At 43.0% G+C, this 21,072-nt stretch overlaps 1 pseudogene; it reads left to right on the forward strand.

The window, feature by feature from the left end:
- Positions 1–5,429: 5,429 nt before the first annotated feature.
- Positions 5,430–21,072, forward strand: part of LOC148020522 (mitochondrial uncoupling protein 5-like) — a 72,302-nt pseudogene continuing 56,659 nt past the window's right edge.

Genomic DNA, 21,072 nt, shown 5'->3' on the forward strand with positions numbered 1-21,072 from the left:
TGACAGCACCCACCAACTTCAAACAGTTGAGGGGATTCCTAGGCCATGTGGGTTACTACAAAAGGTTCATAGCCCATTTTGCAACAAAGGCAACCTCCTTGCACAAGCTTCTAAGGAAAGATGCAGAGTTTACTTGGACGGAAGAATGTGACAAAGCTTTTGCCACTCTGAAGCAATGTTTGATTGAGGCACCCATTCTGCAACCTCCTGATTGGACGAAGGAGTTCCATGTACATACTGATGCATCTATTGAAGGCTTAGGTGCAGTTCTCTGCCAGAAGGGCTCCTCGAAGCTGGATCAACCCATCTATTGCACAAGCCGAAAAGTCATTGATAGGGAATGGAACTATACAGTGACAGAGCTAGAGTGCTTGGCAATTGTGTTTGCCTTAGAGAAGTTCCGCCACTACCTCCTATCTACCCATTTTAAATTCTATGTGGATCACGAGGCCCTATCCTTCTTGATGAACAAAGCAGATGTGAAAGGACAAATGATGAGATGGCTCCTTCTATTCCAGGAGTTCGACTTTGAGGTGATTACTAAGCCGGGTCGTTCCCATGTTCTGGCTGATCATCTGTCGCGTATCCCACAGACCGCAGATGGGGAGCAGGATGATCCAGACCTCCCTGATGCTTCCCTCTTCCTGGTAGAAACTGTAACTCCCTGGTATGCAGATATTGCCAATCTGTTGGCAACCCAACAGTATCCTCCTCGCATTTCTAGTCGGGAAAGGAAGGAGCTCATGTTAGAATCAGCCCCCTACACCCTGTTAGGCGGTGCACTGTACAAGAAAGGCAAAGATGAAGTGCTTAGAAGATGTGTTGCAGGAGATGAGATTGGGATTGTTCTGAAGGCTTGCCATGACGAGCCATGTGGAGGCCACTTTGCAGGAGAATCTACAGCGAGGAAGGTTCTGCTAGCAGGATAATGGTGGCCTACCCTTCATAAGGATGCCTATGATTACTGTAAAAGATGTGATGCTTGTCAGAGAATGGGGAAACCCACGAAGACAAGTGCCATGCCAGTGCAACCTATCCTTCCTTTAAAGCCGTTTGAGAAGTGGGGCATCGACTTTGTAGGCCCGATCGATCCTCCTACCAGAAGGAAACAGAACTGATACATCCTCGTATGTACGGATTATGTCACAAAGTGGTGTGAAGCTAAAGCCCTAAAGCGGGACGATGGTAACAATGTGGCCCTGTTCATGTACGAGAATATCATCACCCGTTTTGGTAGTCCCTTAGAGCTGGTAAGTGACAGAGGCACTCATTTCATTAATAAAGTCATGGAAGAGTTGACAGAGTTGTATAAGATACGCCATCGCAAGTCCACTCCTTATTACCCCAGAGCTAACGGCCAAGTCGAAGTCACCAATCGCATCCTATGCTCGATTCTGACAAGAACAATTTCCGCATATAGTCGTGATTGGGACGATCGACTTACAGAGGCCCTCTGGGCATACAGAACCTCCCATAAAGTAGCAACAGGACAGACACCCTTCCAGCTGGTGTATGGTACAGAAGTTGTTTTCCCTGTTGAACTGGAATTACCCTCTTTGAGAGTGGCTATCAAAGAGCGTTTGGGGAACGATGATTCACTACAACGCCGTCTCCTGCACCTAGAATGTTTGGAAGAAACTCGTAGGATGGCTCTACAGTGCATGGAAGCTACGCAAGCTCGACGCAAGGCTTACCATGACAGCTTCATCAAGCACAAGGAGTTCAAAGAAGGTGATTTGGTCCTAGCCTATGATTCACGATTTGGCAAGTTTCCTGGCAAGATCCAACAGCGGTGGATGGGCCCATATAAGGTACTTGCCGTCAACCCTAATGGCTCTGTCCAAGTGCAGACCGTTGATGCCTCTGATGATCCCTTCCTGATCAATGGATATCGCCTGAAGAAGTACATTCCTCCTTGGGGATCTTGACAATTATGGTCACCTGATCCTTTCCCTCGTTGGCGCGGCATTGTACTTCTTATGATGCTACTTCTGATAGCCGTTCTTCAGCCACTCCTGATGAGGTGGTCACAACCCTCTGTCCCCTCAACCCCACCTTCCAGCCTTGATTTCTTATCCTCTATTTTCCACTAGCGACAGTGGCGAGGTTGGTTCTGATACATGATCTTTCTACCATTCCCTTGCTTAATTCGAAGAGAAGGAAAAGAAAAAGAAAAAGAAAAGGCAAAAATACATATTGGTCATGGGAGAAAATGACTTAGGTCCCTGTAATTAAACACCCTCGGGAGTAGGAGAAAAAGAAAAAAAAGAAAAAAACAACAAAAAAAATAAAAAAAATATGTTATGGGAGAAAATGAAGCAATTCCCTGTCATAGCAGGCCTCGTTCCAAGAAAAGGTGGCAAACACCCTTGGGCGGGAAGCTGGCTGTGGAAAAGGTGGCAACACCCAACAGTCCAGAAAGTGGCATCATATTGATCTTTCCAAGATCCAATTCCGAAGCTGCCTCCCTTGGTACGCTGTGTCCTAGGTCTCTTTGCAGAGTGTCTAGCTGACCTCTAGCAGACGACATGTCCTATCCCACACAATGTTCGATTTGATGGCTACCTCGCTGGGTACGCCTCTTCCACAACTGATGATGTAATCTTCATTGACAAACAATCGAGTGATGTGAGCTTTCATCCTAACCGGATGGGGAAGTGAGTATTGTTGCCCTCTGTAATTATCCACAGAGTGTGAGACAGAGGGTGGGGTGAGTGACCAGTCTTTGCCTTCAAATCAAATGAGAGGTGAGTAGAGTGAATGAAGTGTTGCACGCACGGGATGGGCCTCTCAATGCACAAATCACAATTTGTTTCTGTGCATTGCACTATAAGGCTCCCTGGCCTTCCTTCTCGCACCGTATGCCAACACAGGGCAGGATGCATAGTTGCACCATCAAATGCACACAAGGCATACAACCTTTGCACAAGTGACTGTGAGGATTACATCAACGGGTTTCAGGAAAAGGTTGCCCTCCTGTATCTATCAATAGAGCGTGAGACAGAGGGTGGGCTGAGTGTGACTGGAGTGTCTTCAATCAATTACCGAGAGATGAGATTGAGGGACGTTACGACACTTGGAGTCAGGTATGTTTCCGTTTCCTTATGCACCCACGGGATGGGTCTCTACCGTCATCACAGGACACGTCACCCTATTCTGTACACTGCACTGTAAGGCTCCCTTGCCTTCCTCCTTGCACTTATGCCAAACAGGTTCGACACACTAATGCACCATCAACTGTGCACCCTGGCATACTTTCTCTGCACCATTTTCCCTTGTCGATTTCTAAACCGAGTATGTGATATGGGTTTCAATCATTCTTCCTCGAGTGATATTAGTCATGGAGCAAGTGACAGTTCTTTCATTCCATTTGAGTGATTGTGAGTTGAGTGCAATATCCCTCATCATCGACGAATTTCCTGCAATCCCTTCAATCAGCTACCTCCCTAGGAACTGCTGCATGGTCCCTGCCCTGAAGGACATGTGCCGAGAAGATGCCTTGGTACCTCCTGCAGCCGACAAAGACAATGGAAGTGCCATTGACAATCAACCTTGATCCTCAACAAAATGGGCCAAGTTTTTCTAACCCTACACCTTCTGTTTCTCAGTGACGTTCATGTTTTAAGTGTGGGGATATTAGTGGTTGGTCTGTGGCGTGGTCCTAGGTCCCTGTTGCTCGGTTCACCCCACCCTTTAAGGTCTTAAGTGTGGGGACGCGTCCCTGCGCGTCTACATTACATACCCTTCTGAATATGCCTCAACCTGCTAATGCCTCTATGCCATGACTTGCTTTTACCCTTATGGGGTCCCTTCCCACCTACTTGTTCATTTTCCACCCACCCTTGGGACTGTTCCCTTGCAGTTTTCCTTCATTTCTTGATTTTGTTGTCCTGCCATGTGAATGCATCCTATGTTCACCAAAGTCCAAATAAAACCTTATACCCATGTTTCTCCCTCTAAACTGACCATTTTTCCTTTTTACCTACCCCTGTTCCGGTGCACGATTTTCGAGTTATTAATTTTTGAAGCATTTTGCGCAAATTAGCAGGTTTTCCATATGAACGCACTTTGCTTGCTTCGGAACCGTGATCTGACATCATAGTCCTAACAACCACTTTTCCCTGACATTTTTCCTTTTTACTCCGTGTCATTTTGATGTACGGTTTGTCCAATATTAATTTTCCGATTTTTTAAGACTTTTTCGTGCATCTTTTTTATATTTTTCCATGTGAACCTACCCTGTTTGCATCAGAATTCCAATTTGATTTGATAGCCGTGTCCCCCGTGCCCTCCCCCACCTTTTTCCTTTTTCCTCCACCCTCTTTCGCCTTCTGGATTTTTAATTATTAATTTTTAAATGTGTTTTTGGGCGTATTTTTGGTTTTTTTGCATGTGAACCCCTCCTACTTCTACCGAAACTGCATTTTAACATGACAACCCTGTGCCATCCCTTCCTTCGGACATTTTTCCTTCTTATTGCATGTCATTCCGGTGAACGGTTTGTCCAATATTAATTTCCGATCCCATTTTCGGGTCTGTTTGTTGGGTTTTTCCCACATGCACGCGTCTTATCTTAGTCGGAACTATGTTTTGATGTGATAGGGTTGTCGGGCATGTCTTTCTACACATTTTTCCTTTTTCCTGCACCTCATTCCGATGCACGGATCTTCTGATATTAATTTTTAATTGTGTTTTTTGATCTGTTTTGTGTTTTTTGCACGTGACCACCCTTTACCCCCCCCCCCCCCCGGAACTCCCATTGCACATTTTCCCTGTCTTCCCCCTGCCGTCCTGCCCACTTTTTGGTTTTACGCCATTTCATTTTGATGATCGGATTGAGAGTTATTAATTTTTCTTTATTTTTATGTGTTTTTGCGCGCCCCGTCCCGCGCGTGAACGCATCTGTTTTTGATTTTGTGCGTCTTAATGTGCCCTATCCCGCGCGTGGACGCGCCCGTTTTTGATTTTACGCATCTTAACGCGCCCTGGTCGCATCCATGTGCCCCGTCCCGACGTTCGGGCGCCCTTTCAATCCCGTCACGGCAATTTTTTTTACCCCACTCCGCGCACGCGCGCGGGACGGGGGGTACGCCTCCTTTTTGGGCCCTCCCCCTACCCCACCCCTTGGGCACCCTCCCTACCCTACCCACTAACCCTAACACCTAACCCTAACCCTACCCCACCCCTTGGGCACCCTCCCTACTCTAACCACTAACCCTAACACCTAACCCTAACCCTACCCCACCCCTTGGGCACCTTCCCTACCCCTAACCACTAACCCTACCCCTACCCCGCCCACTCCCCCTCACCCTTTCCCCTACCCCGTCCCTCCCCACCATAATCACTTCTCCCACCTACCTTTCCCCTCCTCCTCTTTCTCCTCCTCCTCCATCTTCCTCTTCTTGTCGTCTCACCATCCCCGTCCACCACCGTCTGCCCTCGCCGCCCTCTTCTCTGGCCTCTCAGCCACCGTCCTCAGACAAGCCCTCTACTCCACCACTTGCCTCGGCCTCTACGATGCCCCCCCAGTCTGGCTTCTGCTCGACCCCCGGCGGCCCTGGCGCTGCTACATCCCCCGCCTATGCCCCCCGCTGCACCCGAAAATTACTGCGGGGTTGATCACAGGTGCCACTGGTGCCCTTGTCCACATGCAGGCTGATGGTCGCCTCCCACCCCTCTCCAGAAGGAATTACTCAGGCATTTTGGAAGCCCTCTTTCGGATCTTCAAAAAAGAAGGCGTGGCTTCCCTCTGGTGAGGTTTTGCTCTGACGATTCAGAGGGCCATGGTGGTCACCGCCTCGCAGCTTGTGACATATGATCAGGCCAAAGAGAGCCTCATCCAACACCATGGCATGAGAGATGGAGTGGCTACGCATCTCACAACGAGCTGCACAGCTGGGCTTGTTGCTGTCGTCGCCGCCGCCCGTGACGACCCTCCTCGCCGCTCCCTGCCTCCTGTAGCGCCCGTGCACCTTCTTCCTTATCCTGTGTGCCTGCGCCCTCCTCTGGCGCCCTACGCCCCGCCCGCCTCCAACTCTCTGCCCACCCCGTCGACGGCCGCCGTTTTCCTCTCCTCCCACGCTCCCTGTGCCACCAGTTGCCCGCCTCTGCAGCCGCTCTCTGCCCTGCTGCCCTGCCACGTGCCGCTCCACCCCCACACTAATCCCCTTTCCCCCCCAATTCAAACCCCCCCCCCCCCCCCCCCCCCCCCGCCCCCCCACCCCCACACTAGCCCCCTTTCCCCCCCAATTGAAACCCAACCCCCCCCCCCCCCCCCACACTAGCCCCCTTTCCCCCACAATTCAAACCCCCCCCCCCCCTTTCCCCCACACTAGCCCCCTTTCCCCCCCAATTGAAACCCACCCCTCCCCCCCCCCCACCCCCACACTAATCCCCTTTCCCCCCCAATTCAAACCCACCCCCACCTACACCCCCATTCCCCCCACTAACCCCCCCATCACCTACCTTCCCACCCTCACTAACACACACCCCCATCTAAGCCCCCTTCCCCCCACAGGTACCCCCGCAGGAAATAACCCTTCCTAAACCCCTGTTCCCCCCCGTAGCAGAACCCCACCGTCCCTCCTTCCTAAACCACTGTTCCCCCCCGCAGGAACCCCACCACCGCAACCCCTCCCTAAGTCCTGTTCACACCCCCTGCAGACCCACAACACCTCACCCCTCCTTAACCCCCCGGTCACGCAGAAACTCGTAGGCATTTCTTTTCTACCCTTGACGCCCGCAAAGGGTGTGTACGCATGTGGCTGTTCGTACGCGTGTGGGTGCTTGCGATTGTTCGTGTGTGGGATCGTGTGCCAGAGCTTGTTAGCTGATTGCTAACACGCAGCTGCCATGCAGCTTATTTCTGGGTATTTTCCCAGATTTTTAATTCACAAACCCGCAAACCCTTTTAAAATTAAACAAAAAACAAAAAAAACATTGAAAAATTTAAAAAAATCATTAAAAGACACTTAAAATTTTAAAAAAATTCTAGAAAATTCTAGAACAATTCCTATTATTTCTGCCAACCAATTGCCTTTTTTTAAACCGGTAAATTTCAAGACAAAAAAAACTTCAAATCATTTTAAAATTACATATTCCTTTTTTAAAAAAATACCCAAAAATTTGACAAAATTTCATTAAAAATGCTTAAAATTTCCAAATTAATTTTTGAAAAATTCCTAACACTTCCCTTAACATTTTTATTTATTTTTGGCATATTTTTCTAAGCTGTCACAATATTTCATTTCACACCTAAATTCCTTAAAAATACACAAAAATAATTTTTTTTAAAAACATTTTCATCCAAACACCAACTAAACATCTAGAAAACAAAATCCAGATATTTTTGGATTGAGGAGAGCGCATTCTTTGCATTTACATACACCCACTACCAAGTATTTTCCCTTTTATTTGTTTTTTTTTCAGCTACCCCCAAACCCACGGTTAATATAAAAATAAAAAACAAACAAGAAAAAAAACCAAACAAACAAATAACCACATAATAAAAAAATGAACCCTAAACACCACCATGGCACGCGCATTCGCGCTAAACACACCATTTTTTTTAATTAAAATAAACCGCCGTTCACTTAAAATTTTCAAATTAATTTTTGAAAAATTCCTAACACTTCCCTTAACATTTTTATTTATTTTTGGCATATTTTTCTAAGCTGTCACAATATTTCATTTCACACCTAAATTCCTTAAAAATACACAAAAATAATTATTAAAAAAACCTTTTTTATCCAAACACCAACTAAACATCTAGAAAACAAAATCCAGATATTTTTGGATTGAGGAGAGCGCATTCTTTGCATTTACATACACCCACTACAAAGTATTTTCCCTTTTATTTGTTTTTTTTTCAGCTACCCCCAAACCCACGATTAATATAAAAATAAAAAACAAACAAGGAAAAAAAACCAAACAAACAAACAACCACATAATAAAAAAATGAACCCTAAACACCACCATGGTATGCGCATTTGCGCTAAACACACTATTTTTTTTAATTAAAATAAATCGCCGTTCACTTAGCACGTGCTAAGTGCGCTAAAGAGGCACTTTAATTTATAATTAAAATGAACCAGCCATCACAAGAGCACGCGCTGGCAAAAAAGCGCTCCACATCACCTTAATTTGTAATCAATAAACTTGCATTTAGAGACCTAGTCTGCATATCGAAGTCCGGGATTCGAATTAAAGCATCGTTTTCACCTAATAATTGGTAATTAAATTTTTAAGAAGGAACCACCGTTTTCTTGCTAAGATTTATCACTTAATAAAAATTCACCCATTTCTTAATAATTTATTAAAATGAACCTTTCATTAAATTAATTTCCCCCTCACTGCACTTAATTTCCCCTTTTTAACGAACTCGTTTCGTGGCATGGGTATGCGAAGTCTTTGGAGTTATTTCCATGGTCAAACACCGGTTTATCAACAATGTAGTCTTGATGTGTGTAGGTTGTGGTTATGTTTTGGTTTAGTGTCTTTGTTACGGTTAAGGGTACGGTGTGTAGTTTTTTCTTTATTGCCTGATACGGGGATTTTGGGTGTTTGTATGATGCATAGCATGAAGCTTTCAATCACATATGTCTAGAGGTCATGTTGAATTTTTTCTAGGCTGTGGTTTGCTTGGGGATAGTTGGTCGAGTCACATTTTATTGTTTTGGTTGTTCTCTTATCCTTGGTTTTTTGTATGTTCCTTTGCAAGCATTCTCCTTGATTGTCTGTGTTTGTGGTGTGTGTGTAACCATCTGAATGGCGCCTTCTCACACTCCTTCTCCTATCCAGTATGTCCCACTAGTTAATAGGGATTACTCTTCCCTACTCACTTTTGAGCCTCTCACGAAGGCATGACTCGCTGCTTTTATGGCTACCTCCTTTCCATTGCTTCCAGAGGATCCGTCGTTATGTAATGATTTTCTGGCCTCCTACAGCAAGAAGTCGGGTCTGGTCCAGGGTATTTCTATGACTTTGATACCTCGAGGCCTAGGGAAGGCTCTGTCTCTTCCCTCCAAAGGTGAACCTTTTGTTACCACTCGTCAGCTTTTCTCTAATGAAGAGATTTTGAAGCTGTTACAAAAGCAACCAAGGGAATTGCTGGATGTTAAGAAGGTGATAAACTCTTCAGGAGTTTCCTTTTCCATGATCATTGATCCTGTGTGGAAGATGGTCTGTCAGTTTCTCCAGGACAGGTTTATGCCTGCCAAAACGCCATCCCAGTACTTGTCCAAAGAGCTTTTCACAGCTTCAAGGATGGTGTTGAAAGGAGTTGCTATTGATTGGAGCACTTACCTCCTCACTAAAATGGATCAACATTTCGTCAAAGTCACCATGGGTAATGTTACTAATGTCACCTATGGATCGTACTTGTCTGCCTTCCTGACCTATTCAGGTTTACAGAAGAGTATGCCTCCACCTCCTCCATCAGTTCCAGTACCTCCTCCTCCACCTTCAGATGAGTCAGAATCCATTGATATAGAGGATGATGATTCTCCACCTCCCCTAGTCATACAGCGCAAACGCTTGAAGCGGGTAGCAGATAAAGCTCCTTCGGTTCTTCCTTCAGTGCCCATTCCTACTACCTCTGGCAATGATCTCCCTGGGTATCTCACTTGTAATAACCTGTTCAGAGCACATCAAGAAGGTTCGTTGGACATATCAGTTCCCTCACTGAACAGTCTAGTCTCAGGAGATGCAATTCCTTTCCTCTGTAAAGACATTCAGAGTTCCATTGAATTGTCCGTGACAGCCTGTGTTCAACAGCTGTACGCATCCTTTTATGAAGAGCTCATGCAGTCTAAGGACCAGTTGTATAAGGCAACATCCAAGTTAGCCTCCACTAAGGATACCCTAGCAGATTTGTTTAAGCAAATGGAGCAACAAACCCAACTGGTTGCAACCCAACGAGATGAGATATCTTCTTTGAAGATTCAATTAACAGAGGCTCAATCAGAGGTTACTAGCCTTTTAGAGGAGAAGGAGAGGATGTCCAGAGAAGCGCAGGAGTTCCAAACTCTCTTAGATGCCCAACTTTCAGCCTTACAGACTGCTAATGACACAGTGGAATCCCAAGCTTCCCAAATCAAGCAGTTGCAAGATCAACTGGCAAAGTCACGGTCTGTTCCTCCAAGCCCTAATGTTCCCTTGATTCCTTCTCTTTCACAGCAGGACTTGGCTGCTCTTCAGAGACAGGCTACCTTGTGTCCTCTATTCCAAGATAAAGTGGAAAGATTGCAATCCAGAATGGATTTGTTATGGTCTACATTTGAGCAGTTTCAGGAATATGTTCCACCAGACCATTCTTTCTTTGTCCACTACCACTTACAGAAGTTGGCCTTCTACATGAAGCTTTCCACGATGGATTTACCTCTTCCAGAGGATGGATGGAGTGGGGCTTGGTCTGCTGAGTTGCTGACAGAGGTGGTCAGGATGGTGTTTGAAGATTCTGTCATGACAGATACCATGTTGATGTCATACATGTATCTACAAGGAGACTTGTTAATTCCAGATGAGGTGGATATGGCATGGTATGTGGGGGACGTGGTTCTACAAGCTGTTTTGTATGTCAACCATTTGGAGTTGCGCATAGCTGACATATTCCAGAGTTACTCCTCCAAAGTGGCTGATTGTCATGATAATTCCTGGCATCCCATGATTGATTATGTGGTCCTGAATCAAACACAGAACACGGCTCCTACCTATGCCCATAGTACTAATCAACTGAGGGTGGATCTCTTAGCTTATCTTTCAAAACATAATCCGTTTGATTCTACCTTCTTTGATGCCTATCATAGAAGATCTCTCTTAGGACCTTCTGTTCTTACCCTCCTATATTACCAACAAATGGCTCACCGATATGATCTATATCTTTCCCTTTGTCAATCTAATTCCACAACTATTTTACCCCTTCTTTTCCAACCTTCCTCTTTCCCTCAAATTCCCATTTTTACATACTGTTCCTTTATTGAGGATAGAGTATTTTCCCCTTCTCCACCATGTCCTTCTCCATCCATTCATGTACCTTCCACCTTTCCTATTTATCAGTTAACACCCTTTTAACTGATTCCATACAAATTTCTGCCACTCCTTCTTTAAATCATTCTTCCTTTTATGATTTTGCCTACCCTTCTCTTCATCCACTTTTCCTTATTCCACTTCCCTCTCCTAAGACTTCTATATCTCAACCACCTCAGTTGGTTAGTGACTATGACGGGTTTGATCATCAGATTTCCAGAAGAAAGGGATGGAGCTCGAATGATTCCCTTACAAGATCTCAGATAAATTGGCCAGTAATTCCAGGAGAATGGATAGCTGCCAGTCAAGCTTATCAGAACTATATTCATTTTGCTTAGCAGTATTCATAGTCTGCAGATCCTTTAGTGAGATTAACTGCTCACTTTGCTTGGTACTTGGCATATATGCATAGGCACTCTCATAATGATTCCAAGCTTATTCCAAAGTTGTGCATGAATGTCAATGTGAGCATTGATTCCCAGCAGCTGGATATATTGTATTTTCATGCCCTTTGTTTGCCTAGCAGATACCTTGTCCTGTTGGAAAGGATATGCTGCCTTCAGTTTTTTCAGAATCCTCCCAAAACATTTGTAGATGAATCCTTGTCTATGGATCGTTTCCGAAATCATCAATCTTTCAAAAGGAATCATATTCATTGATACCTTTTCCAATGTATGGTGGATGATTTTTAATGAAAATCTCTCTTTTTGGAGGAGTCATTCAGATGGTTGTGTTGTGTGTAGTGTTTGTGTTGTGGGTTAATTTTTGTAAAATGAACGTGGTGGTTTCCTATTGGATTGGATTTCGTGCGAGCTACATTTTGGAGAATTGTGGTGATGGGGTCGTGGTTGGAGAGTTGAAGATACTGATGAAGCAAAAGAAGAAGAGACCTCTTATATCCTTTACAAGTTTGCTGTGATTTCTAGTTTGATAAGAAGTGTTCATGTATAAAGGGTTTTCCTTTCGTTGTATTTTTATATCAGATACAGGTTATAGGTTGGGGTCGTGGTTGGATGGATTGTTTTTGAAGAGATATTGAAGATCAAAGTTGAGCTTTTTGAATGAACTTGTATTCCCTTTTTCCTGGGTCGCGAGGACGCTTCCTTATTAAGTGTGGGGATATGTTGAGTGTTGAAATGACTTGTTATTTGGCTGATTTTTGTTGTTTTTGAGAGCTGAATGGTTGATTTTATGAGATGATTGATTGGTTTGGAAGTGGTTTGGGAGTGTTTTGGATGATATTGATTGTGTTTTGGAAGTTCATGATGTTTATTAGTGGTTCTGTGATGTTTTGATAGGTTCTGATTGGTTCTGTATACCTTCTGCATAGCTTCTGTTTTGTTCTATTTTGTTCTGATTGTCTTCTGTAAGGAGGGATGGAGTATTGATTGATGAAGATTGAGATCTTGTGAAAGCTTATTGAATGGTTTGTGAGAGTTTGGAATGGTTTGAGTATGAGTTATGAGGTTTTGATGACTTTCTGTAACCTTCTGTAGGTCTTCTGTAGAGCTTCTGTCTCTGTTCTGTTCTGTACTGTAGCTATTCTGGTACTGTTCTGTAGACTGTTCTGTATGCTTCTGTATATGTTCTGTTGGATGAGAGTATAGCTTGGGAAAGTTTTCTAGCCTTGGAAAGAGGTGAATACAAGTGTAAAAGAGGTGAAAGAAGTGAAAGAAGTGAAAGAAGTAGCTGCTGAAGACTCAAGTGAAGACTAGAGTGAAGTGACAGTAGTGAGCTATGAAAAGACACTGTAGTGGCTCTGGTGACTCTTCATATCAGACATACCTCTTGGAAGGGGTATCCACGACCTAAGAAGGATTATTGAGAGTGATTTTGAGAGATTGTAGTGAGGAGATGATGTATTATTGATGGAAAGAGAAAGAGAGAGTCAGAGATAGTCAATTTTATCAAAACAGAGTGATTGTATGTGAGAGATTGAGAGAGAAGACTATGAAGATATTAAAGATGAATAATATGTGATGAATTTCCATTCAAAGATGGTGTATTCCTTTGCTTTCTTTGTTCTATTGATGGATTTTGTGGAGATGTTGAAGAATATGGTTGATTCTATCAAATCCGTGGGAGATCTACATGATGCTGCATGAAGATTTGTTGTGCCTGGTGTTCTTTTCTTCATTGTGATCATATAAAACATAATAAACAAGCTTGTTGATGTTACAAGATAGATTTTCTTGCAAGAGAATTCACTTTTCCTTGGTGTTCCTCTTGGGACTCCACTATCTTCCAAGATTCCTTTGAGTATGTTAAGAGATGTGATACCTATCAAAGGCACGACAACACAGAGAATAGGAAATGCCTATTTATGCCTATTATGGCTACCCTTCCGTTTGAGAAATGGGGCATCAATTTTATGGGACCGATTACCCCATCGTCTACTACTCAGAAGAGGTACATTATAGTAGCAACTGATTACTTTACAAAGTGGTCAGAAGCACGGGTGACGAGGTAGGACAATGCAAAAGAGACTGTCAATTTCCTACTTGAGCATATCATATGCTGGTTTGGTCTGCGAAAAGAAATAGTATCGGACCGTGGAACTCACTTTTTAAATAAAGTGATTAAAATTCTGACTAAAGCTTGGAAAATCAAGCATAACAAGACGACCCCCTATAATTCGCAAACAAATGGACAAGTTGAAAGTACTAATAAGCAACTTGTGGGTATCCTCTCCAAGATAGTCTCCGAAAAGAAGCGAGACTGGGATACAAAATTATATGTGGTGGTGTGGGTGTATAATACGACGTTTAAAACGAGTCACTGGCCACACGCCATTCAAATTAGTTTATGGAGAGGAGTGTGTTTTACCCTTAGAAATTGAGTTTCCAACCATTAGATTCGCAATCAATCATTCTCTGGGTAATGAAGATGCACTATTTGAGCGGTTTACGACTATAGCCCACTTAGACGAGCTCAAATTACAGAGTTTGTTGCACCAGGACGTAGCTAAATGTCGGATGAAACGGTTGCATGATCTGAAAGAGAAGAAATATACTTTTAAAAAGGGGCAGTTAGTTCTATATTACGATGTGCATAGGGAGCTATTTCCAGGAAAGTTGGAACCTAGATGGGATGGCCCTTACAAGATAGTTCAGATAGGTAAAAATAAGTCCATAATTCTATTAGCTGATCTACAAGGGGTGGAATTTAAGAATAAGGTTAATCTTAATAAGATTAAATCTTATTATTTCTAAGTATGCTAACGCAGAAAAATGCATTGCAGGTCCATGCTAGGGCTAATTGGGGACCTACAAGAGAGCTTAAATTGGTTGATGGGGAAAATAATCCCTTATTTGGAGCACCCATATCTCGAGCAAAGATATCATTAGGGGAGGCTTATCTGGTGGAGCAAGGGATATAAAGTGATTGAGCAAGAAGAAGATACCTTTGTGTGGGAAATTAAAGTTTTCTGCCATCACTACTTACAAATCTTGACAAGCATCCCTGTTGAGTTTAATGAAGAAGGTGCGATGGAGCCGTCAACTCATCCTCTAAATATGTTGAGCTTTGATTATCATAATTACAAATAGGGGAGTTCTTGATGGCTGGCTGTGTAAACCTAGTATGGACATATACATTATACTTTGATGGAGTGTCCAGAGGCCCTAATAGAAAAGGAAGTGTTGGAGTAGTTATCCAAGATCCCCGATGTAGAGTTACAATGAAATTAGCTGCTTATGAATCTAAGTTCAAAAGAGCTAAAACAAATGGAATAAGTATACTGAAGAGAAGAGTGGAGTGACAGTGATAGTAGTGAGCTATGAAGAGACACTGTAGTGGCTCTAGTGCCTCTTCGCATCAGACATACCTCTTGGGAGGTGTATCCACGACCTAAGAAGGATTATTGAGAGTCATTATTAAGTATTTTAGTGAGGAGATGATGTATTATTGAGAGAGAGAGAGAGAGAGAGAGAGAGAGAGAGAGAGAGAGCGAGAGAGAGAGAGCCAGAGATAGCCAATTCTATCAAAACAATGTATCTATATATGAGAGATTAAGAGAGAAAACTATGAAGACAATGAAGATAAGTACTATGTGATTGATTTCCATTCAATAATAGTGTAATATTTTATATTCTTTGTTCTATTGATGGATTCTATGAAGATGTTGAAGATTATGGTTGATTATATCAAATCCGTGGGAGATATCTACTATGATGCTGCGTGAAGAATTGCTGTTTTCTTTGTTTTGGTCATCAAAAGAATGAAATAAAATCTTGTTGATGTTACAATATAGATTTTCTTGCAGTAGAATCCCATTTTGTTTGGTGTCTCTCTTGGGTCTCCATGTTTTTGGTGCGCAGCCAGGGAAACTTGCCATCAACAAGCATCAGAAGAGGTTGAAAATGAAGGAAATGGCATTGCCAAGAATAGAAGAATTCAATGGATATTTGCAAAGTTCATTCTTCCACTGGAGAGTTGGAGATTCTTATTATCAAAGCCACTTTCCACAAGAAGTTCTTCCCACATTGGCGAAAACATATTACCATCATGATGCAAGCTCTATGCGGTGGATTGTTTCCTCTTCCTATTGAAGCAGCAAAAACTTGCATCTTGGTGGCAAATTGTTTGGGAACAAATTGAAGAGTAGAAGCAAAGAGAATGACTATCCATGGAAGATTTGGTATTCATTGAAAAGTTTCCAGACATCATTAAGTGGGGGATCGTGAAAGAAGCTTCAGGAGTCGTGGTCTGTGGAGGTTCACGAAAACAAGAAGGAAAGGAGTTGGGATTTGTTCGTGGATGCTCAACAGCAAGATATGTGGGATGCTTAGTGCATTGATAATCTTCTGTTTGTCCAATTAGCAACCCACTGGAAGTTGGTAGACAAAGTGTTTTTCACAACATACACTGTTGAAACCCTCAGAAGCTGGCATTATTATAATGGCACAACAATGATCCTAAGAAGAATGAGTTTTGATACTTTCAAAATAGAATATCTCCCCCTCTGTAGTGGTTTGAAAGCCGAATTCAGAGATGTTGAAAAGAAGAGAGTAGAGGAGATGTGACCAGAGAATCCCCCAGAGACTGAAGCCCCTCTCTGATTCTATTCTGTTGAGTATTGAACAACTGATTGGAGCAAAGCCCTTGATGAATGACGCAATCAAGAGGCAAGTGTTAGAATGAGTCCAAAGGTACGTGAGAAAAGAGAAGGCAAGAATCAAAGCTGAGAACGAGCTCGTAGCAGCAGCCTCCTTTGACACCCTAAAAGCACTCTTTACAGAAGTTCCCATGGCAACTCAAGGTCCCCTTCCTAGTCAGATTCATCTTGGAAATATTGATGATAGGCCAGGAAATGTAGTCCCATTGCCAATTTTTAAGGGAGAGTACAATGAAGACACTGATCTTCATGTAGTAGAATTTATGGTAGCATGTGTGGTTAACAATGCTAGAACCCCTGAGCATTAGTTAGCAATATTCCCCATCACTTTCAAGGGCACGGAATTTTAGTGGTATGAGAGACAAGCAGCAGTAACTTTTGGCACTTGGGACGACCTGAAGTTGGCATTCCTCACTAAATTCAGGTGTGAAGATTTTGAAGAGCGGATGCGAGAGGAGTTCATGAACCTAAGTCAATCCTCTCTAGAGAAAGAGTAGAAGCTTATGTCTCGCGAATGGAATCCATCCTGAAGAGATGGACTAACCATCATTTGGACGAAGGCATTGAGAAAGGAGTGTTCCTTAGAGGCCTACAACCAAAAGTTTGCAAGTTTGTGGAATTGAGAAGACCAGTCAATCTGCAAGTTGCAGTGGAAGGTGCAAGATTGTATGACGAAGTTGAAGAAAGGTTGTTAATGACTCAAGGAAGAGGAGTCTTACCTTCTCCCATGCCAAGAATGATATACCCACCAAATGCAATCCCAGGGACAATTCCCTATCCCTATCCCCAGATGCAAATAGTGCCACAGTATAATGCACCTAATCCACTGTGGTCGCCTCAGACGACAGTGCCTTAAATGATGGTTCAACCACAATAATAGTGGCCTCAAGTAGTTCCTCCAATGGCGACTCAACAACAGTGGAATCCTACCAACTGGAATCAACAATCCCAAGTCTCAGCAGGAGCTCTGAATCAGAACCAGAATAGAGGACCCTCTGGATTAATCCAACCAATATATGCAGTAATTACAAAAGCTTCACAAAACCCTACTACAAGTACTTCAGGAGGTGAAAATCTGAAGGACTACTTAGCCAACTCAGTTGCAAGTATCAAGAAAGAGCTTATGGATGTGATTACAGAGTAGCTACAGATGTTGAAGGTGAATACCGCCAATATATCCACTCCTATGGGAGCTGGGAGAGATGTGATGCATTCTAATACATGGTGCAGAAAGTGTCATCAAGCGGGAAATTTAGCCACTGAAAGTACCCGAAAACCAACCATTCCTGAAGCCTTTTGTTCCTATTATTTGCGGAAGAACCATACGGAGGATATTTGCTCTCTAAAAGAGATGCATGAACGAAGACAAAAAGATGAAAATGCAAGATTCAACTTGCTAGAATCCAAAATGACAACACAAGATATTGGAGCAAAACCTAGGGAGTTTGGTCCTAATTTCGATCCAAGGAGGTTTCCCTCTCAAAGTTATAGAGGACGATAGTCTAGCGGTGGTCAGAGATCAAAGATGGAATGTTATAGGTGTGGAGAAAATGGTCATATCTCCCCGAATTGTCAAAACCCTAGACGATCTGTGAATTACAAGCCCTTATGTAGCCAATCCAAAGGAGAAGGCCATACTGCAAAGGACTGTCCAAGTCCAGCCCTATCAAGGCCAATGGCACTGATAGCCAACAGAAGGTACAAGAGCCTGCCTCCAATTTGGTAGAGTTGGAAGTTACCGCTGTCATGCACACTAAGAAGAAGGGACCAATTATCCAAGAAGAGAACAACTCTCCTGCCAAGACTGTGAAGTTCAACCTTTCAATAGAGTGATAGAGCGTAGTACAAGACAGAACAGTGCAGTATAGAGCATTGTAGTGCCACAGAGAGTTATAGAGACAGTCCCAAAAACAGGACTAGAGGTCCAAGAGATAGATGATACAGAGCAATTCCAGAAACATAGGAAATGTCAATGCTACAATTGCTAGAAGAAAAAGGAAAGATGAAAATGGATGTAGCCCCATTCCCTAGTAGGCTGGAGAAGCATGTGGATCCTATCAAAGAATATGACTTGGTAAAAGACCTAGACACTTTTAAACCAAACTTAACATTCCTACAGTTGTGCTGATGCTGTTTCCCAGCGGCCGAAAGAAATTCAAAAGCATCTTAACAAGAAGACGCGGACTAAGGATTGCTCCCCCAACAACAATAAAGTCCAACAGAGCCGCAGAGCCTGTAAAGGAAGTAGATGTGGCCAATGCCTTCCTAGATCCTCGAACCCCAGAGATCAATGTATAGATTGAAGGATGCATTATCTCAGATGCATTGATTGATGGAGGCTCATCAGTAAACATAATGATGGATGTGACAATGAAGGACTTAGGGCTACAAGGAATTCAACCTACACAGTGGCTTATTAGATTGGTAGACCAAAGCAGAATTAAACCATTGGGCATCCTCCCATACGTCAAAACAACCCTTGTAGGAAACGATTAATGGCTGACCTATCTGGTGGTCAAACCAAATTCTTATGGGACCTCATACCCTCTGTTGTTGGAAAGACCTTGGCTTTTTGAAGCAAGATGATAGATGATTTCTAATGCTAAGAAGTGCTTAAAAATAGCCAAAAATTACGAATATTAGGGAAAAATAGACTTCATCAAATGCGGCGGTGGCAATCGGTACGATTTTAAGCCGCAAGTTCCTAAAGTGCTAGTGCTAATTTTCATGGAAATCAAATGGTGGTGGATGGCCAAGCTGGAGTTTTTCTAGATGCAAAATGACGTTAGGAATCCAACTCAAGTCTCAGATCTCCATTCCGAGGTCGTTTGATCTCCCATTTAATCCCCGTAAGGTTCAGGGTTGTGAAGCAACTACGGGATCTGGAAGACGGGAAGAGCATAACGGGGGCCAGCTTTGTAGATTTCAACATTACGGAACCACCCATTCACAGGATCTCGAATCCGATGTCCTTTGCCTCTCCAAAAGCGAAAAAGCCACTTGTCGAAAGTGTGAAAGCAAAATGCATGAACTAGATAATTGGGGATTAAGCCTTAAAGCTCTAATTAAGAGCCAAAAAAGCTCACCAAATGAAACATTGGGGGGGGGGGGCATCAGTTTTTTTGCGCCCCATTTTTTTCCCCTTCATCATGATTTTCTACTAAGAAGAATGGAGAGGAGCCCTCCTGGCCCTGAGATGCTTCTATCCTTTGCCCTCCATCACCACAAACAGATCAAGGAATGATGCACTGAGCAAAGAGATAAAAAACCAGTCTTTCTCTCTCCTCCCTCTCTCTCCTGCAAAGAGGCAATTCCTGTGCAAAAAATCAAGAAGAAGAGGGCTGAAGAATGCTTGCTTGGCTGTGATCGGATTGCTTCAAGCTGAAGTGGAGGCTAAGAAAAGAGGTTCAGCACTGAACAATGGTTGCTGGTCAGTCTGTGGGCTGCCTAGAATAATCATTAAAAAACCCAGAACACGCAAGACATGCGGTATGCTTCAATTTTATGAAGAAATTTGATTGTTTTTGTTGTTTCATGATCCAAATGTTGTTCATATGCGATGAATTTTTGTTTGAACCTTGTTTACATTATGATTGAGGGTTGTAACTATAGAAATATAGAACCCATAATGATTTAGAGCCATTATTAATGCTTTAAAACCCGTAAAATATCATTTTAAATAGAAATTAGTGGTTTTTTCAATTTTGAGTTGGAAAAAAGGAGTGGAAATGGGATAAACTCAGATAAAATGTTGAATTTCAATCAAATAATAAGCCAATACAAATAAATCAAAAAAATCATGAATAATAAATAGAAAAAATAGTAAAAAATGAAAAAATTAGGGTTTTCGCGCTCAAAAAAATGGAAAAATAAGATTTATGTGCGTGAATGTTTGGCAAGGTTAAAGCATGAGGTTAAGCCTCAGTTTGGCCTTGTCCTTTGTGTTATAGTATGTGTTTATTATTTTTTACATACAAAAATGACACAGAACAACCATTTATACCTATGCATTGCAGCAACACCTAAACGGTGAGGGGGGGAGGAAGTTTGTGCGACGATCTAATTGCTGAAAAGATACAAATTCTGATTTTCCTCTTTGTGCATATCATTTAGGGATTGTTCCATAATTAAATATAGGTGACTAGTAGCACAGGAATTTCGGTGCTAGTCCTTAAAGTAGCGCAGCACGTAATGCTTAGTTAAAATTCATGAAAATACTATTTTCCGCACCTCACATGGCTGGTTTTTTTTTAAATCATAAAATGGTTGTGCACAATTGTCATATACCTTGCATTAAGCATGCCACGTGGTATCTCCTGGAATGCATTGCAATTGATTGATAAATTTTGACCAACGTTGAGAGGAGAGGAAACCCAAGCTGTAGGTTTAAACGGGTGCTTCCGTTGGGAAAAGTTTTGTGAGGCAAATAAAAATCTCCTGGAACACTGAATTATGAAAGAGTGGAGTTTGTGCGAATGTTATATGTGTTAGCGACGCATCTTGGGGTCAATCCCCGAGGTGTAGGAGAGTCGCAGTGGAGCCGCGGCAATCAAGCGAGAGTTGCAATACCATTTTTTAGCCTCTCCCTTTAGGGTACTTGAGAATACGAGCATCCGATGAATATCATTAAACCCACTTGCAAGGAAAGTTAGGCTGTATTCTCGTAAATGCACCATCGGATCCTCATTAACCAGCCCATGAAACACTAGGAGATCCCTATAAGGAGGAGGGCATTTAGTCCTTTCCTTCGAGATAAGCACTGGCCATTAAAATCCTCGTAATCATGGCCTAACCCTAGTGTCTTAGGGTCTCCAACCTCTTCCGTTTCCACCTTTACTGGTGTAGGGAGGTCTATATTATCCTTAATGTCCCTTTCTGCCAACTCATAAAGTGGTCTAGGGAGACCTATAGCTCTTAGCATGTCATTCCGA

This window comes from Lygodium microphyllum, chromosome 18 (assembly GCF_053477565.2).
Source record: "Lygodium microphyllum isolate KBCC chromosome 18, Lygodium_microphyllum_v1.1.10, whole genome shotgun sequence".
Taxonomy (NCBI): Eukaryota; Viridiplantae; Streptophyta; class Polypodiopsida; order Schizaeales; family Lygodiaceae; genus Lygodium; species Lygodium microphyllum.